The sequence below is a fragment of the Aedes albopictus genome, chromosome 2 (assembly GCF_035046485.1).
Source record: "Aedes albopictus strain Foshan chromosome 2, AalbF5, whole genome shotgun sequence".
In the NCBI taxonomy this organism is placed as follows: domain Eukaryota; kingdom Metazoa; phylum Arthropoda; class Insecta; order Diptera; family Culicidae; genus Aedes; species Aedes albopictus.
Window position 1 is genome coordinate 246,176,996 of NC_085137.1, and position 21,586 is coordinate 246,198,581.

At 40.2% G+C, this 21,586-nt stretch overlaps 1 protein-coding gene across 2 annotated transcripts in view; it reads right to left on the bottom strand.

Annotated features, from left to right (window-relative positions):
* LOC115258243 (dual oxidase maturation factor 1) overlaps positions 1-19,388 on the bottom strand; it is a 439,950-nt gene extending 420,562 nt beyond the window's left edge. The window contains exons 1-2 of one of the 2 annotated variants that reach the window (XM_029858315.2): positions 19,092-19,388; positions 4,348-4,804 (exon numbers count right to left, since the gene is read on the bottom strand). The gene's annotated coding sequence lies outside the window, so the exon portion shown is untranslated. Of the gene's footprint in view, positions 1-4,347; positions 4,805-18,236; positions 18,256-19,091 lie in introns of those variants that run through there. The other variant, XM_062851454.1, reaches the window with a different exon arrangement.
* Positions 19,389-21,586: the final 2,198 nt, after the last annotated feature.

Sequence of the window (21,586 nt, forward strand, 5' to 3'; positions counted from 1 at the left end):
AAGCAAAGGACCTCACGCGGGCGCTAAACCGTAACAGGAGCGTTCTACCAAAGGTATTGGTAGTTGCCGAACAGCTGGACGAGCTGATCGGCTGCACGAGCGGGTGGACTACCATCAGCAAGGACCTGCTACAGGGCCTTCTGTAGCTACGTAAATCGCTGGTTTTGGTCAAGGAGAAGTATAACCTCCTGATCGAAAATCGGAATGCGGTTGATGCGTGCAAGGAGGAGCAGTCCACCTAAACGGAAAGTTTCAACTTTGCTGGCAAAGAGGAACCGTAACGAAAAGGTCAAACCGCCCTACTGCTCGAGGTGCATGGTCGAAACCTGCAGAGGCGAAACCGGCCAACGCGAGCAATCAGGCTCCCAAGTCGGTTGTGAAACGCGCAAGGGGCAGGGAAACTAAGCCCTAGGATGCCAACTCTTAGAGAAACGGGGGCCAACCGGACCCCAACCGGGAAGCAGAATCCTTGCATTTAAAACCCCAAGCAGAACGTATCACGGTTGGAAAGAAGAAGAATTTGAGAAAAGTGAATCCAGTTCGCAAGCACGAACGTAGCGACGTAGCGGCTAGTCTTCAATACTGAGGCGGATACATACGCCAAGGTGCTGAGGGCCAGGAAGATGATGCAAGTGCTGAAGAAGGAGGCGGCTAAAAAAGGCACCTCCTACAAAGGCACCTCCCATTAGCTCAAGAGGTACTGGGTGATATAGTGCAGGTGAGAGCCCTAACGGCGGAGGAGACCCTTCAGTGTAAAAACCTGGACGAGATCACCGACGCAGAGGAGCTCGCAGGCGCACCTAAGCAGCAGTGCACCGAGTTCATCGATCCGCCTGTGAAAGGGTCCGACCCTTTCGTCACGATCAAGCTCCCCCTAGGGGAGGTTAACAAGGCGACTGCAGTCGACAAGATCGAAGTCAGTGTGTCCGCTTTGTATGTACGCGCCGCCAGAGGCGTATTTCAAGTGTGTCGAGCAATAACACAAGTCGTGGGCGTGTAAATGCCTGGACAGGAGCAAACTCTGCAGAAAGTTCGGAGTAGAAGACCACATCGCTATAGCGCGCTAGGGAGTGCAAATCAGCACCAAAATGCCTGATTAGCAGAGTGAATAAGGGTCACACGACGGGCGGGCCTAAATAACCAGGCACGCGAGGAGGTCGATAATGTAGGTTACACAGCTAAACCTAAACCACTGTGAAGCAGCACAACAGTTGCTGTGGCAGTCAGCTTCGATGCCAAGTACAGACATCATCCTACTATCGAACCAATACTGTATCCCTCCCGATAACGGGAACTGGGTAGCGGATAAGGCCAAGCTAGTGGCGATCGTTTCTCGCCCCAGGTAATAATTTGCAATAGCGAAGATCAACGAGGTGTACTACTGCAGTTGTTATGCTACCCCAGGTGGCCGATAGATCAGTGTTCTCGTCTATGCTAGATTCGCTGTCAAGCGCACTAGTAGGATTGAGTCCCGTGGTCATCGGTGAAGACTTCAACGACTAATGCGAGAAGATGGACACTACTTGCTTCAATTGGCTAGACTGAACGTAAATGTCGCAAACGCACGCGACGAAAAAACCAACAGTAGGAATGCTGCAGAGTCCATCATCGATGGACCAATAGCTCAAACTGAAGAACCGACGATGGGAATACGCACAGCGACCACCTGACGATTCGATACAGGGTGGCAAACGGAGGCAGACGGCCGTAGCCGAGGATCATTGAAAGCCATCGGGGAAGGCTGACCTTGCGCTTCGATAAGCCGGCATTTGTGGAGCTCCTCCATTGCATCTTCTTCTTCTTTATGGCTCGACGTTCGCATTGGAACTCGGCCTGCCTCTCTTCAACTTTGTGTTCTTAGAGCACTTCCACAGTTATTAATTGAAGGGCTTTCTTTGCCTGCCATTGCATGAATTTGTACATTGCGTGGCAAGTACAATGATGCCCAGGGAGTCGAGAAAAGTTTCCCGACTGAACGGGAATCGAACCCGCCGTCTCCGGATTGGCGATCCATAGCCTTAATCACTATGCTAACTCCTTCATTGCTTATGGAGGATAATACCGACGATCTGTCTAGCCACGATATAGTCGGAATCATGAGCCGTGGATGTGACGCCGCAATGCCAATACCATCCCTGCTCACAAATGAACTCAAACCGGTCATGGCCAAAACAAAGGGCGCGTCAGCATCACCTGAGCGCTGGCCCGAGATGCTGCAAAAGATTGTGGAAACGTTCCCGCGCCACGACACAAGACCATGGGCCCCCGTTCCCTGTGGCCTAACTGGCCAAAGTGAGGTTGCCCCGGTGACGAACGACGAACTTATCGCAATAGCGAAGTCGCTCAAGTTGAACAAGGCTCCGGGTCCGGATGGCATTCCGACAGTAGCCCTAAAAGCGGTCATCGAAACTAGCCCTGACATGTTCAGAATGGTTATGGTTCAGATGTGCCTGGACAGAGGCGAATTTCCGAAGAGGTGAAAATGACAAAGACTGGTTCTACTGCTGAAACCCGGGAAGCCACCTGGCGACCCGTCGGCATATATTTAGACCTATGTATTTGTCTATAGGACACCACCGGGAATTGTTGTCTATACCGAGGAACCAGATGACTCAGGGTTCTCAGATAACTAGTTCGGCTTCCGGAAGGGTCGATCGACGGTGAACGCTATTAGGGCTGTAACCGATACGGCCGAGATAGCGCTTCAAAAGAAGCGAACGAGAATCCGCTACTGCGCGATCGTCACGCTGGACGTGAAGAATGCGTTCAACACCGTCGTCAGCTGGGCCGCCATCGAGTGTGCCATACACAACCTAGGAGTCCCGGTTAGCCTATGCCGGATACTGGAGTACTACTTGCAGAATAGGGTGCTCATCTATGACACCGAGGAAGGCGAGAGGAGCTACAACATTACCGCGGGAGTACCTGATGGGTCCGTCCTGGGCCTGGTACTATGGAATGCGGCGTATGATGGCGTATTGAGGCTGACACAAGTGGGATTTCGTTACTTCCACGGTTTCTCGCATCGCACTTGAACTACACAGCAAAAATTTCTGAAATTTACACCCGACGTAAACAAATTTGACTCATAAGTTTCTGTTCTATCACACTGAATTTTACATGAAACAATTTCTTGCATGGAATGTTGAACACAAGCTTCATATTGAGAGCGACCTGTAAATTTGAAAACTGATGGAAAAATGTGTGTGATAAAACGGGGTCCTTTTGTTACAGGTGATGTGATGTAACATTTTTTAACTGTGTAGGTACAGAGGAAATGGCGGGCCGAACAGCCTCCGCTTCCCATCCAGGAGCTTTAGTCCAGCGAATAGTCTAAGTACTAGCCAGGACCCAAGCTTCCAGAGGAGAGAGGATAACTTAAAGCGGTAGCTGGTGGAACGCTAACTAATAGAGAGTTCTCATGTATGCCCATCCCCCTCTCGAAATCATCCCTAACGGGCGTACAGTGAAGGTGAGGAAGAGAGAGAATTCATTTTTTCATGGGTCGAAAACCACATAACCCGGGGAACCACCTCTTGGGTATCTGATCAGCAGATTTTCGCATTCTATATAAAAAAGGTAAAACCCAGAATTATTTGACACGAGAAAATCAACTACTCCTATTGAGAACACCGCTGATCAACGAAACGGTTACTTAGCACTTAGCAAATCGGCTTAGAGTGCCACTTTAATAAAAAAAAAAAAAAAACATTTTCAAGGGTTTTGTACAACAACAAAAAATGACGATATTTAAAGGAAAATGAGCACATTCGGTCCATATCATGTATACTAATGACTCAGACCTTATCTGCAAAATAATCATCAAAACAAAAAAAAAAAAGACTCTATGGGATAAAAAATGTACTGGGAGAAAACAAAACGTGGATTTGCGAATACCTAATTAAAACAAACAGTTTATAAAAAAATAAAATAGCATACAAATCCCCAAGACAGTTTTCACTAGAACTTGTTTTGCTGGGAGCTTTCAAATACATAATATATGAACCATCAGTATACATGGGATGGACCACACCCCATACATATTTACCCATTCTCCTCATTTAAAAACTACTCACAAAAATCATGATATCGTACATGGCTACGGCTAATTGAATAATACGGTGGAAAATACTCGTCTCTGGTAGACCTATCATTTTCAACGTCAATCTAAACAGCAGAGCGTAAAGATCGGAGTTTCCGTGAAAACTGCAATTAAAGCAATTCACTTGAACTCCCATTTCTCCGCCCAATCAGTCAACGAGGTTCATCTCTAGCCTGCAATTTTATCGTCTGAACGCCGAAAACCAAATCATTTTCAAACCAACATTTCGACAATTTTCCACTTACCGTTTTTCCAGCAGCAACTCGAGCTCACCGTATTGGCTGGATGCTGCTTCGCTTTGACTTTGTTGCACCTTCCGAGACGAGGGTCCTTTCGGGCTTGGTTTGTTGCTTCGCCAAGCACTTCCCACTAAGTTGCACACAATTACTTCACCGAGGGCTTGGATTAGACACCACAACACACTAGTTGCTCGCTAAAGTGAGCCTATTATTTAATCAACTTTTTTTCGCTTCTGCTATTTTTGCTGGTGCACCGTTGTTGTTGCTGGAAGTCGATTGTTACTGTTGTGGTTGTATAATTTTTCTTCTTCTACGATTCCGTGGCGCCCGATTACTGTTGTCTTCTGGTGTGGGTTTCCTCTCCGTGATCGTGCTTGGAAGATGTCGATGATGGCGACGACCGGCGGCGTGGCGCGCGGTGATGCTGACTGACGGCGGTGATGTTGTTGATGATGGGGCTGGTCTGCGAAGAAACGATCATGGGTTTGTACATAAAAACCACCAAAGCATGCAATGGCTATAATATTGTTGAGGCGGCTGGCTGCGCGTAAATTCGCCATGCAAACTTTGTGGGCCAGTGGTGCAAAATGGCTGGGGAAACTTGGTCAGGCTACTGCTGCGCTATTGAGTGACTAGACTAATGGTTAATCGAAAAGTTGTTCACAGTTTGGAGTGCAGACGTGCAACGTGTGTCAATTATAATCTCAGGACTGGCCCCATAAAATGTGCAGTATAGTTTGGATGAAATCTAGAAAACACTAGAGCTTAAAAGACACGTTTTCAAAACTTAAATTCTTTTTTTACAGTTTTAATTTATTTCGTGATACTTAACTGATATCAAAACTTCCCAAAATTGATTTAGCAAGCGTTTAACAATGATGGAATTACTCTCATCATGAAGCAATTCGCGAGTGTAAAGCCAACACAAGGCTTACTCACGATTCCGAGAGTAAACAATGTGTGAGTTTATTCGCACCCGCCTGCTTCGTGAGTAAGAAGCAAAACAAAAACAGAAACACTCATGAGTTTTTATTCGTGAAGAACTAGTGGAGGTGCGGGAAGTGCATTTTATTGTGGTTATAATAGCAAATCCAGTGATTATCCAACATAAACTAATGCTTTGTGCTTCATTGTTCCTGAAAAGCAGCACAGATAGTCGTTAAAATGCGTTTTTGTTCAAAATGCAAAAAAAAACTCACGAAGCTTCGCGAATTACATGCGAGTGCTTGCCAGCTTCGTTTACTCACGAATAAAGAAGTGCGAGTATTCTCGGGCCCCTGTCGTTCACGAGTAGGTTTGTTTTGATTTGTGTCTGCTCAGCTGCAATCTTCGCCATTTTCCATCTGTGGCGTTTAATGCTTGAAAGCTGAATGATGAATTCTCAAGTTCATGACACACAACTTGAAGTTGTTAGAGTGATGTTGGTATTTGTCTGCAAATCCGCTTAACCTACCATTTGAACATAGGCATCGTTCCTCCCTGGAGCCACCATAGATCAAGTCATGAGAAGCCTTTGGATCAAATCCAGAAAAGCATCTGGATCACCACCAGGAAAACCTTAAGATCATGTCCAGAGGAGCCTCTGAATTATGTGCAGAGAAGCTTCTAGATTTTTTCAATGAGAGCCTCTGGATCACGGCCTGTGAAGACTTTAGTTCACGTCCAGAATCACGTTCAGAGGAACTTCTGGATCATGTTCGGAAGAGCGTCTGGATAATGTGCAGAGAAGCCTCTAAGTAACGTCCAGAAGTGCTTCTAGATCACGTCCAGAGGAGCCTTTGGATCACGTCTAGAAAAGTATCTGGATCAGGTCCATAGGAGCCTCTGTACCATGTGCAGAGAAGCCTCTGAATTTCTTCCAAGAGAGTCTCTGGAACACGTTCAGCGGAGACTTAAGATCACGTCCAGAAAAGCCTCCAGATCACGTTCAGAGGAAATGTAACGTCCAGACTAGCGTCCAGAGGAGATTCTGAATCACGTCCGGGGAAGCCTCTGGATCAGGTCTAGAGGAGTATCTGGATCACGTTTAGAGGAATCTTTGAATCATGTCCAGAGGAGCCTAGGATCACGTCCTGAGGAGCTTCAGGATCACGTTCAAAGAAGTCTCTGGATCACGTGCAGAGGAGCCTCTAGATCAAGCCTAGAGGAGCCTCTGGATCACGTTTAAAAGAGCTTCTGGATTTCATGAACATGAGCATCCCAAACAGTTCAACCTCTACATGTATCTAGATATTAAAACCAGTTAAGCCATCAGATCACGTCCAGAGGAGCTTCTGGATCACGTCCAGAGGATCCTCTGAACCACGTCAAAAAGAGGCTCTGGATCATGTCCAGAGGAGCCCCTGGGAGCCTTTGCATCATCATCATAATTAACTTTAATTGGCTTTTTTCGGTGATATGAATATTACTCAAAGTAAGAGGGAGTAAGGAAAGTAATGAAAGAATACGATGAATAGATACGCAAGCGAGCGATAAGAGAAATTGAACAGAAATTGAAATTAACAGAGGGCCATTGTTGAGCAACACAATCACAACGACGATCTTCTTGCCATGCGTTCTCGAGTTGAACGGCTAGGTAATAGTAGTTAGATGAATACTACTATCCCTAGCCTTTGCATCACGTCCGGAAGCCTCTGCATCACGTCTAGCGGAGCCTCTGGATTTCGTCCAGAAAAGCCTTTTGAATACCCCCAGAGGAACCTCTGGATGGCGTCCAGAGGAGCCTCTAGATCACGTCCAGAGGAGCCTCTGGATCACGTCCAGAAGAGTCTCAGGATCACGTCCAGTGGAGCCTCTGAATCACGTCCAGAGGAGCATCTGAATCACGCCAAGAGGAGACTCTGGATCACGTCTAGAGGAACCTCTGAATCACGTCTAGAGGAGCCTCTGGATCACGTCTAGAGGAGCCTATGGACCACGTTCAATGGAGCCTCTGGATCACGTCCAGAGGAGCCGCTGAACCACGTCTAGAGGACCCAAGCAGCACCTGCAACATCATGCAAAATGTGGCTTTCTATGCTTTGGTCTAAAAGAGTTGCAATAAAAGCACACGCAACTTCAATCTTGTCAGTTGAGTTGCATTTTAACTCCGAATATCGTTAAGTTGCAGCTTTGTTTCATAGGAATTACAAAAAAACATCGTATTTGACATCGATTTATGGAGGCGGAGCTAACATATTCCTCGCAAGTGACAATACAGTCAGCTTGCATTAAATGTGCTATGTAATACACATGAAACATCTAACTGTGGTTTATTTGTTCAGATTAGGTTTCAAATGTGTTACAGAAAACTTGCGCGTCTTTTCATTTTGACAGCTTTCTAACTTGTGACAAAGAAGATACAATGAAGTAACGCGTAACTTCCGTAGCTTTTATGGTGCGTTGAGCAGCAAATCTCTCACAGAGCTTCTGATGTAGTATGTTATGTGAGTGGTTAATACTCCTGGTGTCCATGGTTCGAGTCTGGACATTTTTTTCTTTTTTTTATCAATCCCCCTAGCTTAAGCTGCATAACGATTTAGAATTTGCATGTCCAGAGGAGCCCCTGAGTCGCATCGAAAGGAGCCTTTGGATCACGTCCGGAAACCTCTGGATCACGTCTTGAGGAGCCTCTGGATTTCGTCCAGAGGAGTCTCTGGATCACGTCCAGAGGAGCCTCAGGATCACGTCCAGAGGAGCCTCTGGATCACGTCCAGAGGAGCCTCTGGATCACGTCCAGAGGAGCCTCTGGATCACGTATAGAGGAGCCTCTGGATCACCTCCAGATGAGTCTCTGGATCAAATCCATAGGAGCCTCCGGTTCACGTCTAGAGGAGCCTCTGGATCACGTCCAGACGAGCCTCTGGATCACGTCCAGAGCTGCCGCTGGATCACTTCCAGAGGAGCCTCTGGATTATGTCCAGAAAAGCCTGTGGATAACGTCCTGAGTACCCTCTGGATTACGTCTAGAGGAGCTTTTGGATCACGTCTAGAGGAGCCTCTGGGTAACGTCTAGAGGAGTCTCTGGGTGACGTCGAGAGGAGCCCCTGAATCACGTCTAGAGGAGCCTCTGGATCACGTCTACAGGAGTCTCTGAATGATGTCGAGAGGTGCCCCTAGATCACGTCTAGAGGAACCTCTGGATCACGTCTAGGGGAGCCTCTGGATCTCTTCGGTCGGTCGATGACATTAGTCCCGAAATCGTCCCAAGTTCATTGCCCCGGCGCGTGTGCATAAAAGAAAACGGCAAAGTCGCACCGTAGAACGGGACTCACAAAAAAAATGGTGTTTGAATACTACGTTTCGCGAATGAAGTGTTGATCGGTGCTAGTCTAGACAGACAGCTCATCGAAGAACGGCAAGGCGAGTATCGCCAACCTCAGGATCACGTTCAAAGAAGCCTCTGAATCATGTCCAGAGGGGCCGCTAAGCCACTTCATTCCAGAGATAAAAAATAATAATAAATCACCGTACGGCTATTAATCCGATGATTTGGAATGTCCTAATTGACCATCGAGGTGAGCAACTAATTTATATATTATGAAAATAATTGAGCGTGAAGTTTTAGTCCTTCAGGCCTTTTCAAAATACAACAAGCAAAGTTCGTTTATTTTTGTCAAATGATGAATTGATGAAGTGAACTAGTAGAAGGTGCTTCAAGATTTTTCAGTTTTCAAATGCCTATTTACAATTTTTGAGTTGCGCTCCTATCGACGATTTCTATCGAACATTTGATTCATTCGGACAGAGTTTGCCACACAAATACCTTCAGGATAACTTCATAACTATCTTCAATGACTCTAGAAGGATTTTATATTTATCTAACCACTACATTATTTATTTATAAGTTTCTATTACAAAAAAGCTTAAAATTCCCTGAAAATTTTTGGCACTGAACGTTTCCACGTCTGTTTGTTTTCATGAAAAAGAACCAAAATATATTTACAACTTAGATATTTTTCGGAACATTAACACAGTTTAGTTATCGATCTCGACCACCGTGTATCCTGTATCCTCGTCACTGTATGCAGCTCTACAAATCAATCAAATCAATCTATCACGACATTTCTCCAACCACATTGAACCACCATCCCCACAATTGTTTTTCATCTGAAACGGATTTCCATAGTTTTCGTGCATTCCCATAAACACTTCCGCCAACAATCATCACTCCACTTGTTATTTGCTCGCTAATTGCTCTCGGCATTTCCTCGGTCACTCTGAGTCACTTTCTTCTCCGATATGTATACGGCAAAATCCCACTTGACTTGTCTCCGCACAGTTGTTAAAGCTCTTATTCGTCTGGATCCACACGCAAACGCAAGCACACACACATTCGCCACTTTGCCAATTGCACACACTAACTGACGATTGCTTCTCCACACATATTTTTTACGTAATGTGCGCGCATCGCACTCTTCTCCATCATCATGCACCAATTCTTTGGTCACGGCTCTTCAACCCAAGCTCTGCTGCGGCAAACAACTTCTTCGCCTCCTCGACGGCAACCCGGGCGACATGCTTGTTTTGTTGCTTATTCAAACTCGCGGCGGCGATTGCATCAAACCCTCACCCCAACCCAACCTCCCCCCGCACACAAAGTCACTTCTTCGTCCACCGTTCTCACCCGTTTCACTTTCTTTTGCGCGTGCACTTTTTCTCGCACTTCTCCTCTCACTGCTGCGGTCGCGTGTGTGCGCGATCGACGGTTTGTTTTTCTTCTTGTGCTCTTTCGGCACTCTCTTTTCGCGCTCGCTGTTTGAGGCTCGGCGTGAACCGGCGTTTCGCTATTTTTTCTTTCTTCTGGATTGTTGCGATTACTTCATTGAGCGTGCTTCACGGTTGCACACCGGCGAGACGAAGAAGGTGCCTCTTTCGATGAGAAGGAGTTACCCACTACCAACTATTTTCACTTTCTATCAACCACAGCAGACACAGGCAGACACACCGTCACACTAACAACCCTTGGTGGAGGCGCACTTCTCTCAAACGGGTTTGAGCTGAGCCCAGCTAGCAGCGGGAAGCGAAAAGGTGCGAGATGAGAGAAAGAAAAAATAAATAATAGTTAGGTAATCGCGATGAATTTATTATTACTTCATTGTTGCATCGCGTGTGGATCCGTCCGTCCGCACTGGGGCACTAGATTAGGGACTGACTGATTTCGGAGTCGGTTCGACCGAGAAACGCCGCAGAGCAATAATTTAACACTTAGTCGAGTGATTAGGCAATCTTCGGCAGTGCAGTTCGGAGTAGTAGCGATACGACGTTGTGATCGATTTCGATACACAATGATCTAAATGGTCGACAAGCTGTATCTCTGGGTTGTAATGAATTAGGTTACAGCTTCTCCAGAGATTGTCAAATTTGTATAACTTTGTCAACATTAAACGACCATTGACAAAACGTATGGTAAATTTTTAAAAAATATTTAGAACAATCCTAGTAGGAAACGCCGCAATGTTATTTCCCATAAGAATGAAGTAAACCGTAAGTACCTTTCGGAAGCGATAGGCCGCGTGCACTTTTGTGCAAATCTCTCAATAATTCAAAAGCCAACGATGACGTTTGGATCACAAGTTTCCGTTATTACCAAACACACTCGCAAGTCTATGCGGAAATATGAGAGGCAAATAGTTGAGGAACTGGCCAGTTGTTGTACCGGAGACCGTCATGACACACCAACTGGGGCACAAATACTTCGAGGGAAAACCGTAACCAAAAAAGTCAGAGCATTGCAAATGAGGTTCTGGAGCCATGTCATGAGAATGGAGGACAATCATTTACTTAAATTAGCTGCTAAGTACAAGAAAGGTTATAGAAAGCAAGGAAGACCATCATTCACTTTGCTCGACGTCATTCGACAAAATGTTGACAGGTTTGGAGATCTAAGTTTAGAAGAATGGGAAGAGTTAGCAGGGGACAGAGAAAAGGTCAAAAACAAAATCAATGAAATTTACGAATTAGCGGAATCCTCGGATTCAGATGAATAAACCATAGGGAGGTTGAGAATAAATGTGCGTGTGAATGAGCTGTGTTCTACTTTATTTAGTGAAATATTGAAAACCTTAAATAGTAGAGTTTTATGTATCTCCTTGCTGTGCATGCACCACTCCTGTATGCTATTATATTTTTATTTGTACAATAACATACTCTCTTTCAGGAATATCAAGGTAAGCTCATTTAACAGATTTGCGCAGTGACTTAGATACCCAACAAGGAAAAAAAAAAAAACAGATTTGTAAACTGCCTATGAAATACCAACTGCGCTCTAAACTGTCGTGTAGAGCTCCACGTAACAATCCCACCCTACTAACACAAATTCCCTTTCCTTAGCGTTTACGGAGATAGTTTGGGTGCCCTGTATCGTCCGAAGTGAACGTTAAACTAACAATCCTACCCTTTCCTAGCGATTGTAAGGACGTGGCCAGGTATACAATGTGATGCTTGTTTTGACCAACTATAACACGTAGAAAAATGCGTTAATCCCAAACGTTATTTTAGCGACAATACGTGTTACTTTTCAAAACCTATAGAGCTGAGCATTGTATAGCCACCCACGATGTGTACAATCGCCTATGCTATGCTATGCTATGCTATGCTATCTCTCAATAATTCAAAAGCAAAGCTTAGAAAATGGTAAGTTTTGCATTCTCTCTCTGCACACCAAACTGAATCAAAACCCAAATTTTCGGAATTTTTTGATTTTCAGGAAATATTTTAAAAATCAATTTGTATGGAAAGACTAGTTGAATCACTTCTCGGCGAAGCTGTTGAAATAAGATTGAAGAATCTTATTGCATTTGCTTTAAGCATGCAAATAAAGTTCTAGAAATTTAAAAAAAAACAGCGATTTAAAATAAAGTGTGCTCTTTTGTAGAAAATAAAAAAAGAAAAATATTTCAAAATTGACAAAAATCCGATAGATGTAACGTAACTCTAAGTAATCGCCAACATGAATGCTAGTCAAAAATCGTTGCACTTTCGAACGTCAACTGTATCATAACTTCTAATAACAATAAAAATAATTCTGCATTAATAATATTAATGTTCATGTCTTCATTAGGCTCAATTTTTGAGAAAACTTTAGACACTTGAAGAGAGGCAGGCCAAGTTCCAATGCGAACCTCGAGCCATAGAAGAAGACATTTGCTTCATTTCTAACGAAGTTAGCAATTGTAACTGCTAGGAAAAAGTAGATTACATAAGCCTGATTAATATATTAATAATATTAACAAAATTTTAAAATTATGCTCATTGTTTCAAAAAATCTCCGATTATCATAAGTTTCAAAAGTTTGTTGAGAGTACCTTTTCGTCTTTTGGGTTTCGAGACATCTTCTTTTTCTTCTTTCGAGATATATGAAGTGTCATTATGGAGTACAGTAAAAAAAATAAAAAAAAAAATAAAAAAAAACTTGAACAAATGATTGGATTGTCTAAATTTTTATAATTCCCACAATCGCAAAAGCAAAAAAGGATTTGTTCCGATGTAACTGAAACGGCGAAGATTTTTTTTATATCTTTATTATCGAGACTTTCAGCCCAAGGCTGGTTCGTCTCCAACTGCGAAGAATAATAATCAGTGTTGTTAGTTCAGATTTGTTGTATGTTAGAAAGTTTACAATACTGAACAGATAGAAGAACGATTATGTTGCAAAATAAGATGGAATTTTTAAAAAACACTGCAAAATAAACAAAGTTAAAAATAAAAAAAAAAGTGTTAAAATCGCAAGTTTTTCGAAGTTATCATTTAAAACCGAATTTGAGGAAAATCACCAGGTTTTTATTTATTTATTTTATCGGATAACAAAGCAAACTATCCAGTAGTGTTTGTTTATTTCAAAAGTTTAAAAAATCGGGATTGAAGTGCTCTTTTAAACTCAAATCCACACGTTAAAGTTGAATTATAAAGCATTAAAATACTTGCAATTCAACTGTTTAACGTTTCTAATTTTTTGGCATGGTTTTCCTTTGCAAAAAACTAGCAAGTAAGTCAAATTTCCAAAAAGAAAAGTGTAAAAAAGATGTTTATATGAACCTGCAGAGCATCTCATATTTCTAAGAGAACGTAAAGTTTGAGAAGTATTCCTAAATTTTTGTTTTCTTCATTTTACTCAAAATTTTAATCCTAGAACACTATTATTTTTCAATTGCTAGATTTATTTAAAATCTTTTTATTTTTTCGAAATGATATTTTTGTTGTATATAATCTTAAAAAAATTGTTTCGGCTTTGTTACATACAACTTCTACATGAATTTTACATGACAAATAACGAGTGTTTTGGCATGTTTTGGCAGCTTTTTTTTATGAAAAAATAGAAAACAATCAATAATTGAGGGGCCCTGATGCAAAGCGGGCGGTGTAAGTGACTATTTTGTCGATTTTGAGCCATGCCTATCAAAAAAAAAAAAAAACTTTAGATTTCAAGCTTTCAGGAACTTTCAAAGACTTTTTACGCTAGTTAAAAAAACAACAATAAATCGTCAATTCCCACCTCTAACGTACTTTCACTGTACATGTGAAGTTTTTTTTTATGCATTACGGCGTGAACTCTTATAATAGAGTTCAGTAAAAAACTCAAATAAAAATAAATAGATAAATAAATAAATAATAAAAAATAAAGTAAAACAAAACAAAAATAAATAAAAACTTGGAAAAATAATTGGAATGAAAGGCAATCAACTTTAGCAAAAAAATAATTAAAAAACACGTTTCAACTTTTCATAGTACGCCATGAGTATAGGGAGATCTAATTCTATAAAATAGTGTTGTATTATATATCTAATATTTTCAATTTGTTTGTTTCACATTTTGTCCAAGTGTTTGTTTTTTTATTTTTTTTTTTTTGAGAATGTTTGTTCCATTGTACTCATCGAACGTTTTCCAATCCGCAGCAATCCAATCTTCAAGATTTTTTTCTCGCTAAATACCTAGCATTTCATGGTCTGAATTAAAAAAAAAATCCCGAAATTGAAAGCAAAAAAGAATATTCCTGGAGCATCTCAAACTGCAAGCAAAAATAATCAATGTTGCCAGTTCACAATTTTCGCATGTTTGAAAGTTTACATTTTAAAGAAAAAAAAAAATCTTTCAAGACTGGCTTGAAATTGATCAAGTAATTAAAAACTTATAGTTAAAGAAGTTTTATTTTGCAGCTGAAGTTAAAATTTTATGTAAAAAAAAAAATAAAAATATATAAAACTTATACTGAAGTGATATCACTTAAATAAAAAAAGAAGAAATATATACAATATTGGAACTCAAATAGAACATGAAAAAATAAAAAAAAAATAGGTTGAAAATTGGCATAGTTATGATAATGAAAGTGAGAATAACTGTTTCTTAGAAAAAAAAATCAACTTTTGTGGGTTTATGTCTCCTCTAATTTCCTTTTTTTTTAAATGAGGTTTCTCTTCGTGTATGGTTTGATTCGAGAAATGCACACGAACTCCAATATGTATTCGACAACTGTTGAAAAGTCAGCAGCAGTCAAGTACAAGACACTGAAGACGACCTTACAGTTGAGGTCGAAATACGTATCTATCAAAGGATGCAAATTCTTAGTGGAATGAAAAGGAACAGTACTTAACGCGATTTTCTTTTTATTTAGCACCCTGCTGTTCAGTATATCGAAACATGTATTTATTTTTCTAAGCAAACAGCTCGCTTTCAATAATTTAAAAATAATTATTTTATGGTGTTTCTAAAATGGCCATTCAAGAACCAGTCAATATTAAATCTGAAACTGCAAGGATCGTCATTGACCAGTGCTTATTGTTAATCATTTGTTAGAATACAACAGCAGTACTGAACAAAATTTATAAGTCATTTCAACTTTTGGTTCACCGATTAATTTCAAAAATTTAACGCCTAAAACTCAAAATTAAAAAGAAAAATTATTCCATGTGAGATTTCTATCACAAATCATTCATTTTGATAAAAATTGAAAATTCTTTCGTGCATACAGGGGATGGCCAAAATGTTTGGGATAGGCAACTTTTTTTCTCTCACAAAAAAAATCAACATGCTATAACTTTTCGTAGAGTGCATCAAAAAATCTCAAATTGTGACTGTTTATCAACCTGTTATATGCGCATCACTGGTACAAATTTGTGCTCGATTGAATAAACTTTCGCAAAGTTATAACCGTTCGGGTGAAACACTATTTTTTAGACAACTCATTTTTGAGCTGTCATATCTCGGAAACCAGTGAACCGAATTGAATGAAATTTGGAACGTACACTAACAATATACAGATGCTTCACAAACTATTAAAACATAGATAGGTTTGGAACGTTCAAAAAAGTTATCATGGATAGACACTATTTGGATTTTTCTCGAAAAAAGGTAATTTTTTTACGTCAATGTCAATAAATTTTAGTGTTGATGTCCACAGATTTTCCACTTCTGTTCTCAAGTTATCTCTAATCAGATGTATTAGAGCCTATTTAGATTGAAGAAAGAACACATTTAGCAATTTTGTATGGTATTGTAAATTTGACTTATTTTCCTCTATATGGGTAAAAATTTCAACCCGGTATAACTTAATTTGTCGTGAGAAAATATTACATTTTATAACGTTGTATCAAGTATCAATATATTGTTCATAAACGTTAAAAAATTCATTCGATTCGGTTCACTGGTTTCTGAGATATGACAGCTCAAAAATGAGTTGTCTAAAAAATAGTGTTTCACCCGAACGGTTCTAACTTCGCGAAAAATTATTCAATCGAGCCGAATTTTGTACCAAACATGCACATATAACAGATTGATAAACAGTCAAAATTTGAGATTTTTTGATGCACTCTATGAAAAGTTACAGCATGTTGATTTTTTTGTGGGAGAAAAAAAGTTGCCTATCCCAAACATTTTGGCCACCCCCTGTATTTAGGTAAAAATGTTCTTCTGCACAGCCGCTATGTAGGCTATAGAAACGCATAGCATTTATAAAAGAAAAACATTTCGCTTAAAATATTTAGTTTTCGATTTTTTTTTAAGTGAAATGTTTTTAGTGTTTCTGAAATAAAACTTCTTTGATAATTTGGAAGACCAGTGCTGCCAAATGTGACGTTAAATAAAATGAAAAAAAAAAATCAAATACCTTAAGAGCCTTTTTTATTGAAAATATTATATTTAGCAATACTGCCATTGAAATAATTTCTGTCAAACCCGCAAATTTTTGGAACTGCAATACAGGCAACACTATTTATTTGTTATGTAACACTTTTAAAATATTGCTCAATATGTCCTAGCACATTGTGTTATAGAATTTGTTCTTTTTGTCGATAAAAGCTTTTAATTTAAAGTAAAAAATAATAATAATTTAATTAGCCCTGAATTTCTCGGAAATTAAAAGATAATTATTTGAATGAATGCTGAAAGTTTTTCAACTTTATTGACGTGTTTGGAAAATTATAAAGCTCATCCCTGTTCACTAGGCTGCGGCATATTTTTGAAAAGTTGTGGAGACTTGGAATTCGTGGAAAACGTATAATATGCTCTTCTGAATTCAAATGTCATAAAAAGAGAAACCTCTGAGTTTCAGCCAAATATATTGAGATTTAGAGATGGCGGAAACGCCTCATAGTTGAATTGTCGAGTAATGAAAAGATACTTTCACTTTAAGTGCCATAACTTCTTCAATTTTCAACCGATTTTCAATCTTTTTTATGAATTTCTTGCAAATTTATTTTCGAATAGAATTGTAGAGCATAAATATTTTCCAAAGTCACGCAAAATATGAGTTTTTTAACTTAATTTATATTTTCTTCTATTTACATTTTTTTTAAACTTAAAATTTCTAACACTTTTTAACAACTTTATCAATTCCAAATCTTTTAGCATGCATTTGTAGATATTTTTGTTGTCTAAACATGTTGTGAATAAACTGTACCTTTAGAAAATGTTTTCAGCATGGATAAATATGAATAAAAAAAACATTCAAAAACACGTATATTACAACAAAATCGACAACATTTTGATCGTTTTAATGCATAGTTTCGGGCTTGTGTGAAACATTTATTCTTAATAATGATAAGAAGCCTTAAGCTCAAATTTTCACTGTATTCCATGATTAACAGTAACTGGTTTTGAGTAAAAAGTGCAAGTTTGACATATAATTCAAGTTTTAGTGCATTCTTCGGTAGTTTTTGGTAAAAAGTATCATTAAAATGAAAACTTTTACGAATAGGTCGAAAAATGTTACCAGAACATATTGAGGCAACAAAAAGCTTCAAGATTTGAAGTTGATCAACCGGTTAAAAAGTTAACTGACTTTAAAGTACAAAAATGTAAAAAAAAGAAAAAAAATAAAAAACTAATATTTTATGTGACATTGGAAAATTGGTATGTTCTACTACAAGTCTATTCGAAAATAAATTTGAAAAAGAATAATTAAAAAAGATTGAAAATCGTTTGAAAATTGAAAAAAATATGGCACTCTAAGTAAAAGCATCTTCTTATTACTCAAAAATCAACTTTGAGGCGTTTGCGCCACCTCCAAATCTCAATTTTTTGGCTCAATCTTTCTTTTTTATTGACATTTGAATCCAGAAGAGCTTACGAATTCCAGGTTTCAAAAACTTTTCAAAAATAAGCTGCATTCTACTGTTCACTTGACTGTTCACGTTCACCAATAAGGAATAAATATTTAACAACTTTTCCTGTAAGGAAGTTTTGCCAGGAACATAGGAAAAGTAAGAAATTTATTTCTTCGGAATAAATATTCCATCAAATTTAAAAAAAAAATATTTTTTACTACTTGGCACTATAAAACTGCATTTTGTTGAACATGAAATTTGTTCTAAGTTTCTCTGAGCTGATTGGTTTATCAGTTCGTGAATTATGTTGCTTCAAAGAGAACTCAGAATGGAGAGTATTGCTTTATAAGTTGTTACGTATTTTTCACATTTTCGTACCTTTATTTTGAAACAAATACAGTTGCAGGATGCAACTTTTTGACAGCTACCGAGCTGCTTGACACTGGTATTTGCCGAGGGGTATTTCAACAAGTCACTCTCACACAAACTTCAAATTGATTATCAAAATATATCCCGGGCACCAAACACTGAAAAAGGTTGAGCGTCGCATTAGTATCAATCCAGATTTAGCATATGAACGTTGACGCCTTTTAACCACTGGAAACTCCAATTTTAGATCAAATTTGTGATGACGATGGGGCTTGCTCAGCTGCCCTAACGAGTAGTGTATAGCCAAACCATATCTCGAATTTTCAAGAGCACAAATCTGAAGAACCAAATGATGGATGGAAAGGGTCTGGGACCATTTGGGCAGGAGCATCTATTTTGGGCACTTGCTGCTATAACTCAGTCAATTTTGAACCGATGGACTTGATTTTTGAAACACAACCAGATACGCACAGTATCTAGCCATGTTCAAAAATTCAAGTCGATCGGTTTAAAATTGACTGAGTTATAGCAGCAAGAGCCCAAAATAGGTGCTCCTGCCCAAATGGTCTCAGACCTTATTTGATTTTTCAGATTTGTGCTTTTGGACAATCGAGGTGTGGCTTCGTTCTATATCCACCTGATGAAGCTACAGCTTAAGGTTTCTCAACACTCGCCACTCGTTGCTATTATTCCGAACCACACTGCACGTCTATGCCATTGGCCTGCCTGATTGGTGATGGAAGCCTTGTTGAACGATCTTCTTTGTTCAAAACCACTTCAAATGCACTGTGTATTGTGTGAGATGAGTCGAACAATTGTGTCACTCTTAATAGCACCAACTGCGATTGTTCAGCATCAACTTACAGATTGAATTTCTTCTAACGCCGTATCACAAATCTTCACCTTCCAACACAAATTTTTAAAATCGAGCCAAACGCAGAATCACAATCACGAAAAAATCACTAATTCCGCGCGCAATCAACACACCTCTCTGTAGGAACTGAACCCGACGACAATGAGGACGATGACAACGGCGACGACGACGACGACGCGACACGGTTCCGGGATCTCTCGACTCGACAAATCACACGGAAACAGCACAAACTCGCTACCGACACGGACGAATGTTCTTTGTAAACTGACTGATTCGCTGCTGGCTGGATGGCGCGGTGGGTACACAAAAGCTCCGCGTGCGCTCCGCGATCGTTGTTGAGACTTGAGAGCAGTGGTGGAAATTGATCGCGAACGTGTGCTTACGCGCTACAAAAAAATGCCATCGCATCGCAAACCTTTGCTGTGCGATGGTGTTCGTACGTCTGTGGCACACGATCGTACAACACGAACGCCAACGAGTGCATCGCATCTTTTGCAAGCGCGATGCTTTTTTATTTTAGAGGTTCGCAGCCGATATTTCTGTAATGAAATCAAATTTTGGTAATATTTTTCGTCGATATCATTTATTGGAATGGTACCTGACCAATATAATCAAAAAACACCCAACTAATTACCTTTAAGTGTACAAAAAATGGCAACAAACCAAGTGTTCTACATTGTGATCCTTCTGGCGAACCAACTGCGATTCTGCTCGTTCGACATTTGTTTTGTGTTGGTTCGTCGATCCGGGAAATCGTGAACCGTTCTCTCTTTTTGAGTTCGCGAGCGCGTGAGCAAAGATTGTGTTTGATGCGAACCAAAAAACACGTCAAGCGCATGATGCTTTCCACCACTGCTTGAGAGCGACGACGACGGTTGCGGTGGCGGTGTAGTGATCCTCCTCGTCGTCGTCGTCGTGCTCGCTCACCTCTTCTGCTTTGCTGCTGGTGATGGCGGCGCGGTGGAGTTGAGTTGAGATCCCCGCAGAAACCGCACAGACAACGACCGACGAGAAACAACAACAATAATCATCAGGCTCTTTTTGCGACGGGCGACCAACAACACCGGTGGTGGCGACGGCGTGATCGAGGCGGTTAGAGGAAGCAAAGCGGTGGTGACGCGCTGAACGTTGTCGTTCGTCCGTGTGTCTACGTCAGATCACGGATCACATCGTCGTATAGGTATCTCGGTATCTCTGGTAGATGCGGAAAACTTGGATCAAGCGGGAACTCCCCAGCACGCTGTGTGGTGGAGCTCATGCTTGTTGAGTTATACGCCACTCTTTGATCGTGTTGCTGGGGCTGCTGCTGCCGCTGCTGGGATCCGTTGTTTCTTCTCTTACTCAATTACATTTTCCGATCAAGACGAATGGTGGGTGTATGGAGCTGAGTTTATGCAATGAAGACCTGACTGATCATAATGTTTGTTATGGTTGGTTATATATTGGTATTCCACACATATTTCGATTTATTTTATTGCTTAATTAGACACACTTTACAAAATTTTATCGGATATTTTCGGAAATATCGGATATTTTGAGAAGCTCCGAAATCCTTTTTCGTTTAACTAACAAATTCTAAATTTGAAGAATCGAAAGAAAAATGCCCATGTGGAGCGGACCTGGTGTGATGGTTAAAGCTCGTGACTGTCATGCCGAGGACCTGGGATCGAAACTCATCAAAATGGGAGATTTTCCTTCGGAAGGGAAGTAAAACGTGGGTCCCGAAATGGAATAGCCTACTTAGGGCTAAAAATCTCGTTAATACAGATGAAAAAAAAAATGTCCACAAAAACCAACAAAAATACGAAAATCGATGTCATTTGTCAAAGTATTTGAACATTTGCAATCAACTAATATGGTACAGTACCTAGTAGAGGTTAGCGTGACTAATGGTGGTAATGCTAATTAGTGGTAAGATGCTGTGTTAGTTTTATTCGAGTTGATTTGGAGCACATAATACTGGCCACTTGGATGGATATTTATCGGTGAGTTTGTTCCATATTATTAAAATAATTCGCACTGTACGATTAATAACAGTAAGAGCATAAGTTAAATAGTATTTTTCGACAGGTTTATCATATCAAATGTTGTCTTGAGCTCCCGAGCCACTTTTTGTTAATAGAATAAAATACGATTGTAGAACGAAGCGTAAATTAAAAAAAAAACATCAAAATAATCAGAAAGATACTCAGAATTATTGGAAGAAAAACCTGCAGCATTGTCTTTATTTATTTATCGAAATCGCCTTAACATCAGTCGTACTGATCTCTGATATCTGATATATCATATATATCGCTGATTCTCTAATGTCTGAAAGATTCCATCAATTGCGTAATGAGCAATGACCATACGTTTGAACGTTTCTGGTCGCTGCCTATAGGATGTCTCCTTAGATAGATATCTCGTATCGCCATCAATATTATTCAAGATTCAAGAAAAATTGCGTCCAATTTATGAGGTCCAGTACTCAGTGAAGATAAAACTA